Here is a 16,968-nt window from a genome sequence, read left to right on the forward strand (position 1 = left end):
CTGCGTTTGTGGAGTCATTTGGTGTGGCCGGAGCGAAGGGTGTAAACACGGGAGTGGTGAGGTCTCTAAGAGAAGGCAGCAAGGACCAGATTGTTGGGAGCCTCGTTCTCCATACCCGTTTTCCATCAAAAGAGCGTTTCCCTGACACGGCCAGGGTGCACTTAAGTAAGAAGCCAAGAATCCTGGCTTTCACAATAAATAACTTCGAAAGCAGGCTCCTCGGGCCTGGAAGGATTAGACAGGCTGGTGTAATGCATCAGATGTGATTTTCGCAGGCCACTAGGTGGTGAACAGTATTTTTGCTCTGACTAGAAACTAAGCATTTTCCCATTTGTATTTATTTACTGACTTTTAGGGAAAGGCAGATGTCCTAAGCTCAGTGAGAATTATTGAAGGAACCTCCCTTCTGGGCTCTGAGCCAAAAGCCAGAATAAGAAGCAGCCTGAAGTAATCAAATTTAAAATATCTGGACACTGTGGAGAGATGTTCCCCCCCAAATGGTTTCTCCTCCTTCTTTCCCTGACCCTGAAAGCCTGAAGTAGGCTTGCACACCCTCCTTCCCCGACTCCTTATTCTCGGAAATCTCCAGGCATATATTTGAAGATAAACCACACACATAAACACCAGAGTTTCATTTGTTTAGCCAACCCAAAGGTCATGTCTGGGGGCTGTTGAAGTCAGATTCTACCCACTTAACCTTCTGCAGAAGTCTCCAAAATACAGCGAATCTGGAATATTCTATGAAGTCAGCACAATGTGGCTCTCAAACACATACTGCCTGGAAGACAACCTGGGACTTTGCTATCCTGGACCCGTGTCTGCCCAGAGAGTTCTCAAGGCTCATTCTGTGATTCCCCCTTCAATATCAAGCCTAGAGTGCTTTTTGAAACACTCTTGATAATGAACAGGAAAATCAGACTCGCTCAGCCAGCCTGTGTTTGCAGCTGGAGCACCAGGCGCTAAGGCCTCCAGAGACCTACGGACTCAGGAGCCAGGAGAAAAGCAAGATGTCATCCCCATGCCATCTCTCAATATACACTGTTCCTTCCGAGAGCTAGAAAAGAAGCAAGAGGCGGGTGGAGGAGCAGGGAGGAGGCGGAACCTGGCCCTAGAAGCCCAGGCCCACCTGCAGTCAAGCCTTCTCCAGGGTGCAAACTGAGTCTCAGCCTCAGAATTCTGCAGCTCTTCATGGCCCCGGGGATGATCACGTTCAAGGATAGAGAAACAATCGCCAGCTCTGAGCCTCTGCAATCCCTTGAGTCCTGGCTCTGTGGCCAAAATGAGCTTTCCCTAAAAAAAATAAAATAAAATAAAAAGAGGGTCTGGAAGTTGCTGGTTTAATACTCTTAGATTTAAAAGCTGCGGAGGGGGATGGGAAAGCTTCAATAATGAAGGTGTGACCACGAGGCCTGGGCACAGAACCCACACCTCTCATTTTGGCACAGAGGATCTCAGGACAGGGACAAGTAATGTGCAGGCACTGGGAAGACTAAGAGTGTTCATCACGGTTAATATCCGGTGAGACTGCCGGATGCAGGGCATCGCGCTGAGCACTCTCACACATGCCACCATATACTCACTAGGAGTGGCTGAGAGATGGCAGGAAAGAATACCATAGCCCAAGAGCTCAAGGAAGGGCCTCAGCAACTGTCCTGGTTCGGGCTAGGGCTCCCCTAACAGCCTCCTGGAGCTGCCTTAAGGGAATTCCACAGACTGAGCCACTTAAACAACAGAAACTTAATTGTATCAACTTCTGGAGGTCGGTGTCCAAGATCAGAATGTCCTCATGCTTTGTTCTCTCTGGAGGCTGTGAGCGAAGGGATCTGTTCCAGGCCTCTCTCCTTGGATTGTAGATGACCATCTTCTTCTCCCTGTGTCTTTACTCATGGTCTCTCCATGCATGCTTGTGTCCAAATTTCCCCTTTTTAAACAACACCAATCATTTTGGGTTAGGGCCCACCCTACTGACTTCATTTTAACTCTATTACCTCCAGGGGCACTTGGATGGCTCAGTGGATCAAGCGTCTGACTTTGGCTCAGGTCATGATCTCATGCTTCGAGCCCCGCATTGGGCTCTGTGCTGACAGCTCAGAGCCTGGAGCCTGCTTCAGACTCCGTGCCTCCCTCCTAATCTCTCTCTCTCTCTGTCTCTCGCTCTCGCTCTCGCTCTCTTGCTCGCTCACTCTCTGCCCCTCCCCCACTCACACTCTGTCTCTCTCTCTCTCTGTCTCTTTCTCAAAATAAATGAATAAACATTTAAAAAAAGATCTACCTCCAAATAAGGTCACATTCTAAGCTGCTGGGATTAGAACGTCAACATCTGAATTTTGGGGAGGGACAGAATTCCACCTGTAACCGTGACATCTAACCAGACCCTCTCCTTTTATAAATGAGGCTATTGAAGCCTTGAGTGGAAAAGCAACGTGTGCAGGGTCACACAACAAAGTGAAAAAACTAACATGAGGGGCCCCTGGCTGATTCAGTTGGTGAAGCGTGTGACTCTTGATCTCGGGGTTGTGAGTTTGAGCCCCACGTTGTGTGTAGAGATTACTTTTTAAAAAATCTTTAAAAAAAGAAAAAGGAAAAACTAACACTAGAACCCAGGGCTTTGGGATCTGTGAACCTTGAGCACACTGCCTCAGGAGGAGCAGCACTGTTTGCTTCTGGAAGTCCTTTCTCCAAGATAATCCCCAAGCTTGGGCATGTCTAGGTGGCACCCAGTAAAATCTCTTTACAGACCTGAAGTGAGGACACCCTAAAACTTTCTTATGAACCAGTACTTGGAAAAAGACAAATGCCAGAGTTGAAGGAGTCCTGGGAACAGAGCTCAGGATAAGCACTGGGGTTTATTTTTCAACGGCCAGGCCCCTGGTTAAGGAGGTAGACATGTAGTGTGTCATCCAGAGCTTTGCTCCCGGCCTGCAGCCCCCCACGACGAAGTTAGCCAGAATACGCTGGGTGGTGCCGGGTTCCCACAGGCTCTCTCTTTGGGCCCGCCCCTGCCTAGAGGCTGGCATCTGGCCTCCACACCTTCCAGAAGGCAGGTAGGCCTCCATTTTGCAATCCGTTGTGGGAACTCACTAAGGCTCTTTTGAAAGTCTCATGCAACCTGCAGGAGGTACATGGGTTTAAGAGCGTTGCTCTGTGGCTTCAAAAAACAGAGAGGCAAAAATTGAGATTGAATTTAGCACAGAAGTATGGGTGACACCAAACCACAGATGAACTGATAGGCTGTAGGGAAGGAAGTGAAAAGTTCACCTTGTCCTTCCGTGTAACAGAGAGCTGTTAGTTTTGTGGAGGTTTGCTTTTTTTTAAAAAAAAAAATTCATTCAATAAAAATAGCTTGGTGGGATAACATATTATAGCATTCATGGAAATAAAAACGAGGAACCACATCACAAGCTGTTCTGCTCCGAACTTGGTCCCGCTTCCCTGGGCAGCTCCCAGTTCCTTCTGATGAATGCAACAGCAGTGGAGGCCCTCGCCCCGTCCCAGGTGGGGTCTGGCCTGCAGGGAGGAAGGGAGGAGGTGGTTCAGAAGCATCAGCTGTTTCCCTGCATCTGAGCCAAGACCCTGGCCTCTGTTAGAAACTCAGCTTTGTCCTGTCTTCCGCACTGTGAAAAGTTTCCATCACAAAGGGCTGATTCAGGAAACTAAGGTTAGAGGCAAACGGTCTTATGTGAAAACGGTGAAAGCCAGCAAGGCCCTGGGCTTCCTGCACTGACTGCTCTCCTGGGGCCTGGGACCAGCCCAGCAGGGTGGGGCGGGCAGCTTTGCAGGTTGCAGGATGTGAAAGTGGGGACTGAGGTTAGGAAAAAGAATCAAAGGCTGGGACCAGAACACACCCAGCAGAGGGCCATGTGCAGTTCTCCTCTTTAGGGTTTCCTGTGGGTACACTGAGAACATTGTGTTCTGGCTGTGAATTCACCCGGCTGAGCAGGCTCCAGACTCAGCTCCTGGGTCCTAGCGCTGCCTCTCGCCCACGCTCGGCTTCAGCTGCCTGAGGGCCACCGCAGGGCCCCTGGGAGGCCATCTCCACCGTGTCCTCCCTCCTGGGTGAGCACTTCCATTCTGATTCATTCTTCGCCCCACAGCCTCTCGTGTCCCTCATGACAACACATCTTCAAAGGACAAAACTGAGGCTCCCCAGGAAACTGGCTGGAACAACTGTGGTCAATATTCAAGGCTTTTGGATCCAGGGACACTTTGGGGATATTTGATTCGGAGACATCATCACTTCAAACCCTTGAACTGAATGTGAGCCTTTGCCTTCAAAGTTTCTCTCCAGTGTGAATTTGAGAATCAGGTGCTTCCTTAATAAATTCTCCAAAATGGCTCAAAGCTCGTGGATGCATGTGGTGCAAAGCTATGGAGAGGAGCCATAGCCTGACCCTCTGCTCTGCCCAGAGCCTGGGGAGCGCTACTGCGCATGTCTACACTATACGCGAGCTCCTGGGAAGCGCAGCCAAGAGCCTTTGTGCAGCACCATACCAGCCTCAGGTCCCAGGTCGTCCTGTGTCTGGGTGTCTCCTGGAACTCAGAGGCACATGCTGGGCTCCAGGCCAAGTAGCCAAGTACCAACAGGCCAGCAGAGAGGGAAAGGGGAACTTAGGAGGGGGGAGGCTCTCTGGCGAGATGAGATTTTTGCAGTTTTTAAAAGAGGTTCTCGATGATAAATTCTTCTATTAGATTGTAAGCCTCTTTTTCCAAATCATCTTTATATCCTGTGTGTGTGCTGGTCCTGGATAAACAGTCGTTGAATGACCTGAATGAAAGTCACTCACTAGACCCTTGCCTTTAGCTGCAGATCACAGTCCCTCAACAACTGCACATTGAGCACCTACTGTGTCCTAAGCATGGACGGAGACAATGAGCATACAATTGCTAAAAACAATGATACAAACAGAGGTTCCTCCTAGAGACCACGGTCCAGTGGAAAGAAAGGCATTCAGTTAGCAAGAGTAATCCTAAGCGTCCCTGGTTAGCCTGGAGGGGGGAAGTCCAGGCTGCCGTGGGTGAGCACAGAGCTGGGAGAACTAACTAGGCTGGGGGCCCAGCCAAGTCCTGAGAAAGGGGTCTTCCAGCTAAGACCCAAAGGGAAGTGGGAATTAGCCAGATGAAGAAGGTTGGAAAAGGGGGGTTTCCACAGAGGTAATAGTGCCTGTGAAGACCCGGAATTTAGGGAGAAGGTGGTTCATGAAAGAACTGAGGAAAGTCTCATAAGACTTCTGAACTGCCCCAACAGGAAAGCTAGCTCTCCAGAGGAGAGCCCAGGCACTATTATTTTCAGTGAGGAAGGAATCCCACTACTTCTCTGGGGTCAGACTCCATTACTGGGGAAACCAGAGGAATCCTACAAGATGGCTGGGACACCTCTCGAGGCAGGAAGGCCATGGGTGTGGCCAGAAGGGGCATGTCCTGATCCAGCCATGGGGACCCTGGACTGAGATACTGGGAAAATCACTTCCCACCTCTCCTTCTGGACTTTGTTTTCAGGCTTTGACTATTCTCAGTATTTAGCCTGACACTCAGACCTTCCTGAATGAAGAGATGACTCAGTTTCCATCTGTAAAAAGTCATTCCTTCTAATGCTGAGATTCTGGGTTTGATACCCACAGACAGTCATGCTTAGGACATTCTGGGCAATGGAAGTGCCATGAAAGGAAGGAGCATAGTACCCAGCACACCCACAGCAAGTGTTTGCTGAATGAATGAGCGAGCAAGCAAACGAATGAATGAGTGGATGCTGTCCCTGAAGTCACTCTCAAAGCTCCTGACCTTGTGCACTCTTGATCACCCACCCACCCACTTCCCCAGGCAGCCACCAGACTGAATGGGGAAAACGAGCGCTAGATCTTGCTTCGTTCGAGCGCTCCATCATCCCGGAGGAGGCGTAAGAGGACCGCGTGGAGTGGAGAGGCAGTGAGAGGAAGATAAAGGGCTCAGGTACGCGGAGTCTGAAACTTTGTGCCCATTCTGTCGTAGCACTCCCTTTCTTATGAACCCCATACCTGAGGAATGCTCTGCCCCGTGCCTGTGAGTTCCGCTAGAACTCACCAGGGCTTACTGGAAGAGCTCTGGGAAGGAACAAGTACTCCCGGAGCCACCATGTTCCGTCTGCCCTGAATCAGGCGCTGCAGTGAGGGCAAGAGTTCCCAGCTGGGCACACCCTCAAATGCATTTTCCCTCTCCAGTGGGTTTCCAGGCTAGCCCGCAGAAGCCTGATTCATCCACAACCACACTGAAACATAGAATTAATTCCGGCTATACCCTGGGTGAGCTAGGCCATTATGGCAACCAAACCACCACTTACAGCATTATTTTGATGGGAAAATGTGTTCTAAGCTCCAAGCAACCAAATTATAAGTGGGACACAGGCACACCCAGGTTCAAATCCCAGTTTTAACACTTCCTAACCATGTGGTCAGGGACACGGCACCAGCCTCAGTTTCCCAGCATATCAAAGAATACCTCCTTTAGAAGGTCTTAATGCAGACCAAATAGATACCCCTGGAGGTGCCTCATGGCACATGGCAAACATTTCCCGTCATCCTTTCAGAGGGTCTTTTGTGGAGAGACCTAGAGACAAGCCTTCAAACGCAGCCCCTCAGAGGAGGCTCTTATCCAGCTTGCAATGGAGACAGTATCACCACTGGACCGAGGCTTAGAGCAAGTGTTTATGAGATACATGAGCTGCTGTCTTAGAAATCACAGAACATTCCTCATCTTTGACCTTCTCTAGGCTTTTACTGGCTCATCTGAGCCAAGAAACTTCTCCTGCCCCTATTTAGCTCCCTCTCCCCCAATCTCCATGAACAGCATTGTTCTGGCTTCCTTTGCTCCGGGTCCTGGGAAGGGGCTTCATCTCCGGAAGGGGCCAGAAGTCCTGGCCTTTCACCCAGGGCTTGGAGGGCAGCCCACAAGAGCGAGCAGGAGGAGGGCGGGGACCCAGGCGGCACACCACAGCAGCCAGTGGCAGGCGGACCTCCTCCAGCCGGCTTTGGCTTTGGCCCCTCCTCGCTCTGTTTGTTTCCTCGCTGCAGCCGGAACGGTTTGTACCCTAAGGATGGTGAACCGGCCAAGGAATCCGTAGGGTCCTAAAGGTCAACCTTCTTCGTTTTCTTGCCCTGGTTCCTAAAAGTCAGGGTTTCCTGGCCTTGGGCTCCTTGTCCCCTGCCCAAGGTCACCAGCACTGTGGGGGTGAGTCACCTTGAATGAGACCCCCGTACCCTACACTGTACTTCTCACATTCCATCTCCACTTTGGTACCATGTCTCCACAGTAATCCCCGCTTTTCCCCATTTGGAACCACACAGCCTTCCTCTACCTTTCTAGGTCTTGTCAGGGCCCTCTCCCTGTGCAGTCCTCACCACTCCAGACCTGCCCCCACCTCTTTACTCACACACACCCCCGCCCCGGCCCCCATCCTGCAATAGCAAAACACAGAAACAAAATACTCTTGTGAAAGTACTATGAGCCAATGGTCAAAATTCAGCAGTGCAGAAGGTGCAAAGTGAAAAAGTAAAACCTCACCCTCCCCTCCATTCCTCAAAGATAACATCTTTGAATAGTTTCTCCAGCATCCTTCTAGTTGTTTTCTCCCCACAGTTGAACGTGTGTCTGCAGGGGAGTGTCCTGTTTTGGCTTCAGAATGAGATTAGAGGTCACAAACTGTCGGACAACTTGTTCTTTTTACCTAGCAATATATCTTGGACATCTTTTCAAAGTCTACCTCCCTCCTTTTCACACCCACATAATATTCTGTGGCGTGGAGATAGTGCTTCTTTAACCATTCTCCTGCGGTGGACGTATCAGTGGTTTTCAGGTTTTGCAATCCCCAGCTAACTGATTCCCCGCCCCAGACCTCCAACCTCCAGTCTTTCCTCTCCAGGTCACTTGACCCCAACAACATCTGGTCTGACAGGCGTTCAGACTCAGCCAGCTTCCTTGTGTCAGGCTTTTCACTTGGTGGCTCATCTCCCCTCCTAACCTTAAGCTCCCCAAGACAAGGCACTCTAGGCTTGTCAGCTCTGGTTTTTGATCCAATTGCAGTGCTGCCCTAGGGACAAATGAGGAGGTTCTCAGGCCACATGGATACTTATCTTTTTCTGCTCATATATATTTTTGGGGAACTCTGTGGGCCTGGCTGTGTGCAGGGCACTCGAGCTCCACGATGAAACAGATACAACCCCTGGCCTCCGGAAGCTTGCAGTTTAGTTGGAAAGATGGGCATTGGGGGCCCACACAGATACATACCTTTATAATTCCATACGGAATGAGTGCCTTGAAAGGAAACAACAGAGGACGAGAAGGGATGGGGCCATCAGGGAAGGCCTCTCTGAAGAGGCGAGGAGGTGAGGAAGAGAGGGCTAGTGTAAGCCAGGGGACCGTGGGATCGGGCTCCCATTCTGGGTTGTTTCAGATACTTCCCTTTGGTCTCCTCATCTGACAAGAAGGGAAATCCCCCTTTCAGTTTTGACTCTCTGTGACAATCATAAATGCTATCAGAGTTCACAGGAAGCAAGTTCCCCACTGCCTGGGAGGGGGCAGGAGAGGCTTCTGGCTGTTTTCACAGTGACAGGGTCACATGTAGGCTCTAGTTTCATTCAATTCTGGGCTAAATACTTGCTGAGCATATACCATATGTATCTAAAATAAACGGTGTGTGTGTGTGTGTGTGTGTGTGTGTGTGTGTGTGTGTGTGCGTGTGTGCAGGTGTTGGTGGTGTTTAACGATTGAAAATACATGAAGGAGTTTACAGTGTGATGTGGCATCAGACCCAGGATGAGATGGTTTCAACACACGATGTCCAGTGAGGAGAGAGGAACATATCCCCAGCCCTGTGCACTGAGCACTGGCTTCAAAGTCAGGCAGGCGTAGTAGGTTGGACTCCCAGCCCTTACTCCCCAACAGGGTAGCAGGGAGAGCCCCACCTATGCTCAAAGCGGGCTCCTGAAGGGCCGTGAATGTGAGACCAGCCTGCAATCAGAGCTAGAAGGAGCTAGAAAGGCATCAGGGCAGAGTAATCAGGGTGAAGACAGGAGCAAGCTGGAAGGGAAGACGCTTGACAGGACAGAGAAAAGACTTTCCCACGGCACAGGGAACCTGGGCGAAGTCAATTATACCGGCACTGAAAGAAAAACGAAAACAAAAAATAGTTTAAGGAGTGTCAGTATCCCCCATTCTCCTTCCAGGCCAAGGATTTCATACCCTAGAGGTCACCAGACAGGACCAGGCAGAAATCTGCTGTTACCTCGACCAGTCTCACCTCCAGGTCTATGTACCTGTTTCTCTTTAGTGTGATTAAAAATACTGTAAATTATATGCTTATACTTTGATGTCCTCCTTTATGATCCACTGTACCTGGCTGTATATATTTTGTACATCTACATACATATTACTGTGCAAAGTTGTATACACAAAGCTCTGCATACTGTACTTTATGGAAAATTTAAGAGCGTTTCAGAGGTAATTAGAATCATAGGTGATTTTCCCCTCCTGGGCTGTGGGAGGAAGATAAATCTAGAGATAGCAAGGGGCTGCCCTGAAGGCTTGCTAGGCCAAGGGAAGAGCCAGACTCGCTCTAAAGGCAATGGGGAGCTATTAAAAGATTCGAGAGGGTGGCCTTGTGATGCTGAAAAAAGGTAAAATCAAGAGAAATCTCCAGACTCTCCCTGTTTCCACTTAAAAAGAAAAAAAAAAAAGGTTGCGTCCAGAATTGGAGCAGTAAATCTCAGCTAGTTCTGTCCACAGCTCACCTCTGTGCCTCACTTTCTCTATCTGTAAAGGGAAACTTCACCTCTACAAGATCAACTTTCACTGTACTGGAGGCTGGGAGGCTGAGGTGGGGGGCGGGGTAGGCCAGCCTCAACAAAACCCAGTGACATTGCTGTCAAATCTGAATGTCATTTCTTGCCCCCAGGGCTGGCCAGCTCTGGAGTTGGTGCTTCAGGATCAGGATCCTGTTCTCTGGGGAAAGAACTTGGTGAAACTTCTGCAGGCCTATTGATGTCCTTCTTTCCAGGATCAGAGACTCTTAAAACTTCCCAGGAGAGTGAGGCAACACGCCTCATTGTGCAGCACTCAGCAAATGCAGCAGCTGCACCAAGTGCTAAAGAAAAGCTCCCATAATAACCATGTGTGATAATAAAAAGATAAAGAGGCAAATAGGTATGTAGGTCAGCTCAAAAATAGCCACCCACCCGTTTGGCCTGGGTAGCCATTTGTGCCAGGTGGGTACAAATGGTTTTCTTTCTTCTCCTCCCCAGCTGATCATTCACTGCTCTTTTCAAGGTTGCCGTCAATAAAAGTCCCTTCCAGTGCGAGCTGGAGGTGGCCTGGGCGGCTCTGGCCTGCGGCCTTACAGGGGCAGGCACTGCTCCCAGCACTCCCTCCACCAAACAAATCCTGGGGTCAGAGGGCACAAGGGCTTGGCCTCTCTGACGCGGGTTCTTGGGGCTAAGTCAGGGTCTGGGGTGATGACTCACAGACACTCCCCCCTCCCGCCCCCTTAGGGTTTTTCGTGCACCCAGGAGGCCTCCCCTACCCCAACAGAGAACGCTTTGTTAGCAGACCCGGTTGGAGGAGAGTTACAGCCTCAGGGTTGTGAGGGCCTCCACAGCCTCTCCGTCCCTCCCCCTCCTCCCCCACTTCCCCCTCTTCCGCCCTCAACAGAAAGACGCCGGCCCCTTCGCCCTGCCCCCACCCTGCAGCCCCGCGACCTGAGCAAATCGCTGAGCTCAGCATCTGCGGCGGGACAGCTTTCCCCGGACGGTAGGAGGAGTCGCTTTCCTCCGGGGGGGCGGGGCTGAGGTCAGCCCCGCCTTTCTTTCAGTCCCAGTCTGGTCCCCCACTGGTCTGCCAGACGCACGTTCTCCAAGTCACGTCCCGGCTTACCCTGTCGGGGGTCCGCGGAGACAAACCTACCCCCCCCCACCGTCCCCCATTCAGCTGCTCTGCATCTGTCACCTCCGAGGCCGGGTTCCCCTGAGGGCGCACCTCAGCAGGGGGGCGGGGGGGGCGGGGGAGGGAGGGAGGAGCAGGGGGTTCTTCCCTTCCCCCATCCGCTCTGGCCCCCACTGCAGACCGCCACTATAGATCTCTGTGAAGTCGGTTCAGCTCTGTGTGCACCTCTTCCCAGAGCAGAATCTAAAGATCTAGAATTGGAGGGGGGGGCAGGGGTTCTCTGCGCTTGTTTTTTAAGTACAAAAAGATTCAGCACTGGCTCCTGGATTCCTGTGCTAAAGCCGGTCCTTTGTGGGTTACAAAGGGGACACTGTGGGGAGGGAGAGACCCCACATTGGGCGCACCACTTCCCAGATTGGCCTTCCTAGAGGAGATCCGAGCTATCAGGAAGGGTACCTGGAGATGGGTATGTGGTGTACTGTCACTTCTGGGTCTGAGGGTGTCTAGCTTGGGTGGCAGTCTGCTTTGTTACTGAGTCAGCACTGCTGGGCCCTGCTGAATTCTGCAGGGGGAGGAAAAACCCGATTAGATAACACAAGGACCAACCCAGGAGAGAAAGTTTTTTTGTTAACTCCATAGGCAATCCACTCTGCCTCTTCTGTACCACTCTCCCAACATGTCCCGTCCCCCATTTCCAGCCATATTGTCCTCTTTGGCTCACAACTAAGCCTGTCGGTGGGGTGGGGTGGCATCAAGAAAATGAGCCTAGATCTAGAGTCATGGCTGCAACCTGTATGACTGTGTGACCTTAGGCAGGTCACTGCACCTATCTGACCTGTTTTCTTACCTCTAAAAGGACACTGGTGAGGCATGTCTTGCCTACACTATACAATATTAGTTATTTTTATCAACGGCGTTATGAAAATACTAAGGAACATGGAAGTGTTTTTAAAACCATGAAGAGCTCCAGAAAGGTCACAGACCCTTGTGAACACGTGGCAAAGTTGCCAGGTGGAACTGGCAGTTCCCGATCACCTGCCAGCCAACGGATTTCAGAAAAAGGCCTAGTAGACCCTGGGCAGCTGCCTCTTGCATAGACCTGTGTTCCCTAGGCTTTTGGCTACTAAAAACACACTCCTGAGTGAGATTACAGACAGGCTAGCAGAGGGGTGGGGAAGTGGTGCAAGCCTGGGAAAAGAAAGTTCCTAAAGACTGAGTGAGGTCTAACCGCCAGGAGAGAGGGAGACGTCGGGCAACACTCAAGCCTCACCCGCCAGCTCCGATCCTTGTCCATAACGTGGGCAGGTGGGAGGGCTGGAAGAAGCCCTAACGTTAAAAAATGTTAAGGGTCATTCCACCGACAGAAAGATTCTGACAGTGAGAGGCTCAACTGGCCCTCTCTGCTGAGCATTCTAATCCAGCCCCATTCACCTCAGCCCCTTGGGGTACCCAGAGGCTAGACAGCCCTCCAGGTCTCTTTCTTGAAAAGCAAAATGAGTGAGCTCATTTTACTGTCCAGGCAGGCTGAGCCTGGATGCAGGCTGTCCCCATTGTGGCAGCTCCCATCATTCTTGTCGCCCCCACCCCCACCCCTCCCCACTCCCCAGCTAAAGAACAAACCCACTCTGACCCCTCCTTCCCTTTTGATATATGGCAATTGGAAACCCTCAAAAGGCAAGAAAACTGAAAGGGCTGGACCTGGGCCGTCTGTTTCTACCTTCCTGGGCAGGCCTCTTCCAGATGGTCCAGCCATTTTTAGAAAAGCAGCTCCATGGAACTCATCAGGATTTTTCCTTCACTATAATCCTTGTGGAAGTTGAAGAGGCCTTTGAGACTCTCTAGTTCTGGGTTTTCAAAACTGGGGTATGAACCTCCCGACGCTACATGAGACCACAGGATAATCGCAGTGTGTCTTTTTTTTTTTTTTTAAATGAAAAGCCTCTTTGTTTGTTTGTTCGTTTGTTTCAGGAAGGCAGAAATTAAGTAATACTAGCTGATGATTTAAAAGTTTGCTACTAGGGGCACCTGGCTGGCTTGGTTGGTTGGTAAAGCATGCATGCGACTCTTGATCTCTGGGTTGTGAGTTCGAGCCCCATGTTGAGATTACTTAAAAAATAAGTAAAAGTTTGCCACTAAAATCGAAACAGATTAGAGATAAATGTAAAAAGAGAATGCAAGATTGCATTATTTGTAAAAAAAAAAATATTGGAGTTCAAAGACATGTCATGCTTCGGAGAGGCTGCTTCAGGCCACAGCAGAGTGACCAAATAACCTGAATTCAGGTGAGGTTACTCCTGTCCCCACAAGGCCAGAAATCAAGACTCATTTAGCCTAGGCTTCGGGTCCTAACTGGAGAGGGGTGTTGCCTCTGGCCTTCCCCCTTCTTCATTGTTTTCTTTCCTCATAAGGGGTCAGGAGCCTGAGTGGGACAAGGATCCTGGGAAGCCGGCCGAAAGCTGGCCCTGGAGCAGATGGGATTCCTTCCTGAGAGGCAGCCGGGTGGATTAGTGAGAAAAGAGCCGGTGTCTGGGAGTCTGGCTGGGTCCCCTAGGACAACTCGCTTAACCCCTCTGGCTGCGTGGGACACAAGGTGGGGGAGCAGTGGGAGTCTGGTAAGCCTCTGTGCCTCTGGTCTGTCAGGATCCTCCACGTGGCTACCGCACTAGCTCTCAAAAATCCCATCCTTTGACATGGTGGTTTATTGAGCCAGCCCTTTGTGGGGTTCCCCGTGCCCTTGCCCTGTTCCCCGAGGAAATGACTTGTGAAACCGAGGAGCCCAGAAGAAGTAGCTGGCTGTGAGCTCACCATGACCCTATGTGGGCCCAGTCTCCACAGCTGCACGCCATGTCACCTGCCCCCAATTCACCCAACCCACAGGCAGGCCCTTTCAGAGGCTGGGGAGCCAATCCAGCATGTCTTTGAGGACCTACCTTTCTTTCTGAGAGGTCAGCAGACACTCCAACTAAAAGGGAGCATCAGGATCGCCTAAAGGGCTGTTTATACAAAAGGGCTCCACGCAGACCTATCAAATTAAAATGGGGGGTGGGGAGATGGGAATCTTCAGTTACAAGCTCCTCAGATGATTCTAATTATCAGTTGGGCTTGAAAGCCATTGGTTGAAAGGATTCCTGGACTCACTCTGGGCCTCCATTTCCTCATCTGTAGAATGGCACTGTCTTCATTCCTCAAGATATAAATAGATGGTACGTTTTTAAAAACATTCCTTGAAAGCCTACACAATACATTGTAGTGTTAATATTTCCATTTCCAAAAGTAGTTTCATTTGCAAAAAGACTCCCCACTGAGTTTTTAATTCTCCCTCCAATAGTGCCGTCAAAATCCTACCCCAAGTCCTGGGCTGTCAATAGCTTTTCACAACCCTCCGGGTAACCCGGGTGTGCTTACAGTCCTGCTGTTTTGACAAGGTTGTTTGTTGTTTTTCAAGTAAAAAAGCCACAGAAGTCCTGGGAACACTTTTGCTGGCTCCATTGTCCCCACCTCCTGCCACACCCCTCCACCCTCTCCCCACTGCCCTGACCCACTGGCTCCTCCCGCCACCTCCACTAGCCTGTGAGACGTTTCCAAAGAACTGCGAAGCTGCCCCAGCTGAGCCTTGCCGGCAAGCTGGCTGGCCTTCAGGGGTTCCCATCCTGACTTCTAGGGTTCCCACCCCAAGATCTGGTTTAACTTCCCAAACGACTGGGGCGACTTGCCAGACTGAGGCCCTGGGAATCGGTGTGCTGGACAAAACCCGTCTGAACAGGGAGAGGCAGGAGGCCAGGAGAGAGAGCTCATTGACTTTCAATTGCAGGCTGTGGCAGGTCCCACGGGAATAGAGCAGGGCCCGGGAAGGGACAGTGTCTGTGTGGTCAGAGTTCTGGCCACAGTGACTGGGACATGGAGCCTGGTTACCAGCCCTAGAGGCCTGAGTCACCCAGGACCCAGGACGTGACACTAGGCCACTCCTGCTCAGAGTTCAGCAAGTCTCCCCATGGTTGTCTTGATGCCAGTCCCATATTGCACAGTATGGCTGTGACCAGTGCTCCCTAGAGCACAGTTCCCTAGAAGACATATGTAAATGCGCAGACTCAAAAGGGAAGATGCCCTCTGGAGTTGGGCAAAGGAGCAACCCTATTCCAACAAGGAAATACAAACTTCAAAAGTATTTGGCCAACGGTGACCCAGCGCTTGAGTCTGGGGTCTCCTTTAAGATGATATAGATGTTTTGCAATTAGCGATAGTGGTTGCACAACACTGGAAATGCATTGAATGCCACTGAATTGTTCACTCTAAAATTGTTAATTGTGGGGTGCCTGGGTGCCTCAGTCAGTTAAGCATCTGACTTTAGCTCAGGTCAAGATCTTGCAGTTCATGAGTTCGAGCCCTGCTGACAGCTCAGAGCCTGGAGCCTGCTTTGGATTCTGTGTCTCCCATTCTCTCTGCCCCTCCCCTGTTCATTCTCTCTGTCTCTGCCTCTGTCTCAAAAATAAAGATTAAAAAAAAATAAAACTGTGAACTATGTATGGGAATTTTATGTAAAAACATTTTTTTAAGTATTTTGAAGGATTTGAAGGTAGAGTACTAACTGCTTGAAGACTCCCCACAACAGCCCTCTACACAGTGTGCCCTCTCTCCCCAGCTTCCTCGGCTTGTCCGTTATATTCCAATTGGAGAACTAAATTGGGGCCTTAGAAGCCCCACTCCCAGACCTGAGCAGAGAAAGGAGAAAAAGGTTCAGATACATCCAAGGCTCTTGGCAGCACTTATCAGAAGGAGGATAGAAAGGTAGCATCCAGGTCTTCTGAAGGCCCACCCCAAAGGACTACCTGGTCTTGGGAATCCAGATGTAGGTCTACAATTCTGGGAAAATTCACCTTCTTGCTTTATCCAGCCATTCATTTATTCATTCATCTGTTCATCCAAGGAATGGTCACTGAGCCTTTACTATGTGCTGGAAGTTAAGGAGAGTAGAACACCATCCTCAAGAAACTCATAGTCCAATAAGAAGACTAAATTAGTGGAAATGATTATTAATGAAGATATACACAGGTATAAGAATTACATGAGGAGGGGCACCTAAGGGATGGGAGGGTTAGAGTGGACATGCCGGGGAAGGCTTCTTGGCCACAGGGACGCCAGAGCTGGGTCTCCAAAGCTTTGGGCAGGGGCATGTTCAGGCAAGTCTGAATGGCAGTCAGCTTAGGCCCAAGGGGAGCAGTAGGGAGAAAGAAGAACACCAAATGCAGGGTTTAGGGGATCTTTGAGGTCTCTAAAGAGGCCTGGCTTAAAGGCTAGGAGACTGAGCTTCCTCCTCCCCTGGGAGTTACACGTTTTAGGTGTTTCCCACACCTCCCCATCTGCTTCAATAGTGAGAGGGGTATGTGGGGTGGTAATGAAGTCTTTGCAGTCATAGCCAGGTAGAAGGGATCCTACCCTTCACCTCACATGATGGATCAATGCCCTTCACCCTGACTCCACAGAGGGGCTGACAGTTAAGATCCTGTTCTAGGTCCAAAGCTTCTCCTGGCAGACAATGGTATGGGGGGCTTTGCCCCCTCCCTCGCAGGGATGAAGGGGGTCAGTGAGGAAAGCCATTTGGAGCCCCTGCCCCAGCCTTCCTTGTAGGTGATTGTTTATTCTGTAGCCCCCGCTCCCCTCTCTGGGAAAGACCTCCAGGGTTAGGACTGCTGGTCCTTTTAAAAAACACAATGGGACAACAACATTAATTGATTTCTTTTGAAAAGAAACAAAATTACTCAGTACCCATTAAGACAGCATTTCCCATTTGGGAAAAATTTTTATTAACAGAATGAGACACTGAATGAAAAAAGGTGCTTAGCACACTACTTCATGATGGTGTTTATTGAATATGAATGGTTACTGGTGGTAAACTGATCTCTCCAAACTGTCTCTGGATTCTTTTGCTTATGAATACACACCTTTTTTTTTTAACCTTCTATTTTTCTTAGTGTTCCACCTTTTTTCTGAAATATTTCCTTTTTTTTAGTTTTTTCTGCTACAGCGAGAGGGAGAGAGAGACAGAGAGAGAAAGAGATGAAAAAG

Source organism: Suricata suricatta, chromosome 2 (assembly GCF_006229205.1).
Source record: "Suricata suricatta isolate VVHF042 chromosome 2, meerkat_22Aug2017_6uvM2_HiC, whole genome shotgun sequence".
Classification (NCBI taxonomy): domain Eukaryota; kingdom Metazoa; phylum Chordata; class Mammalia; order Carnivora; family Herpestidae; genus Suricata; species Suricata suricatta.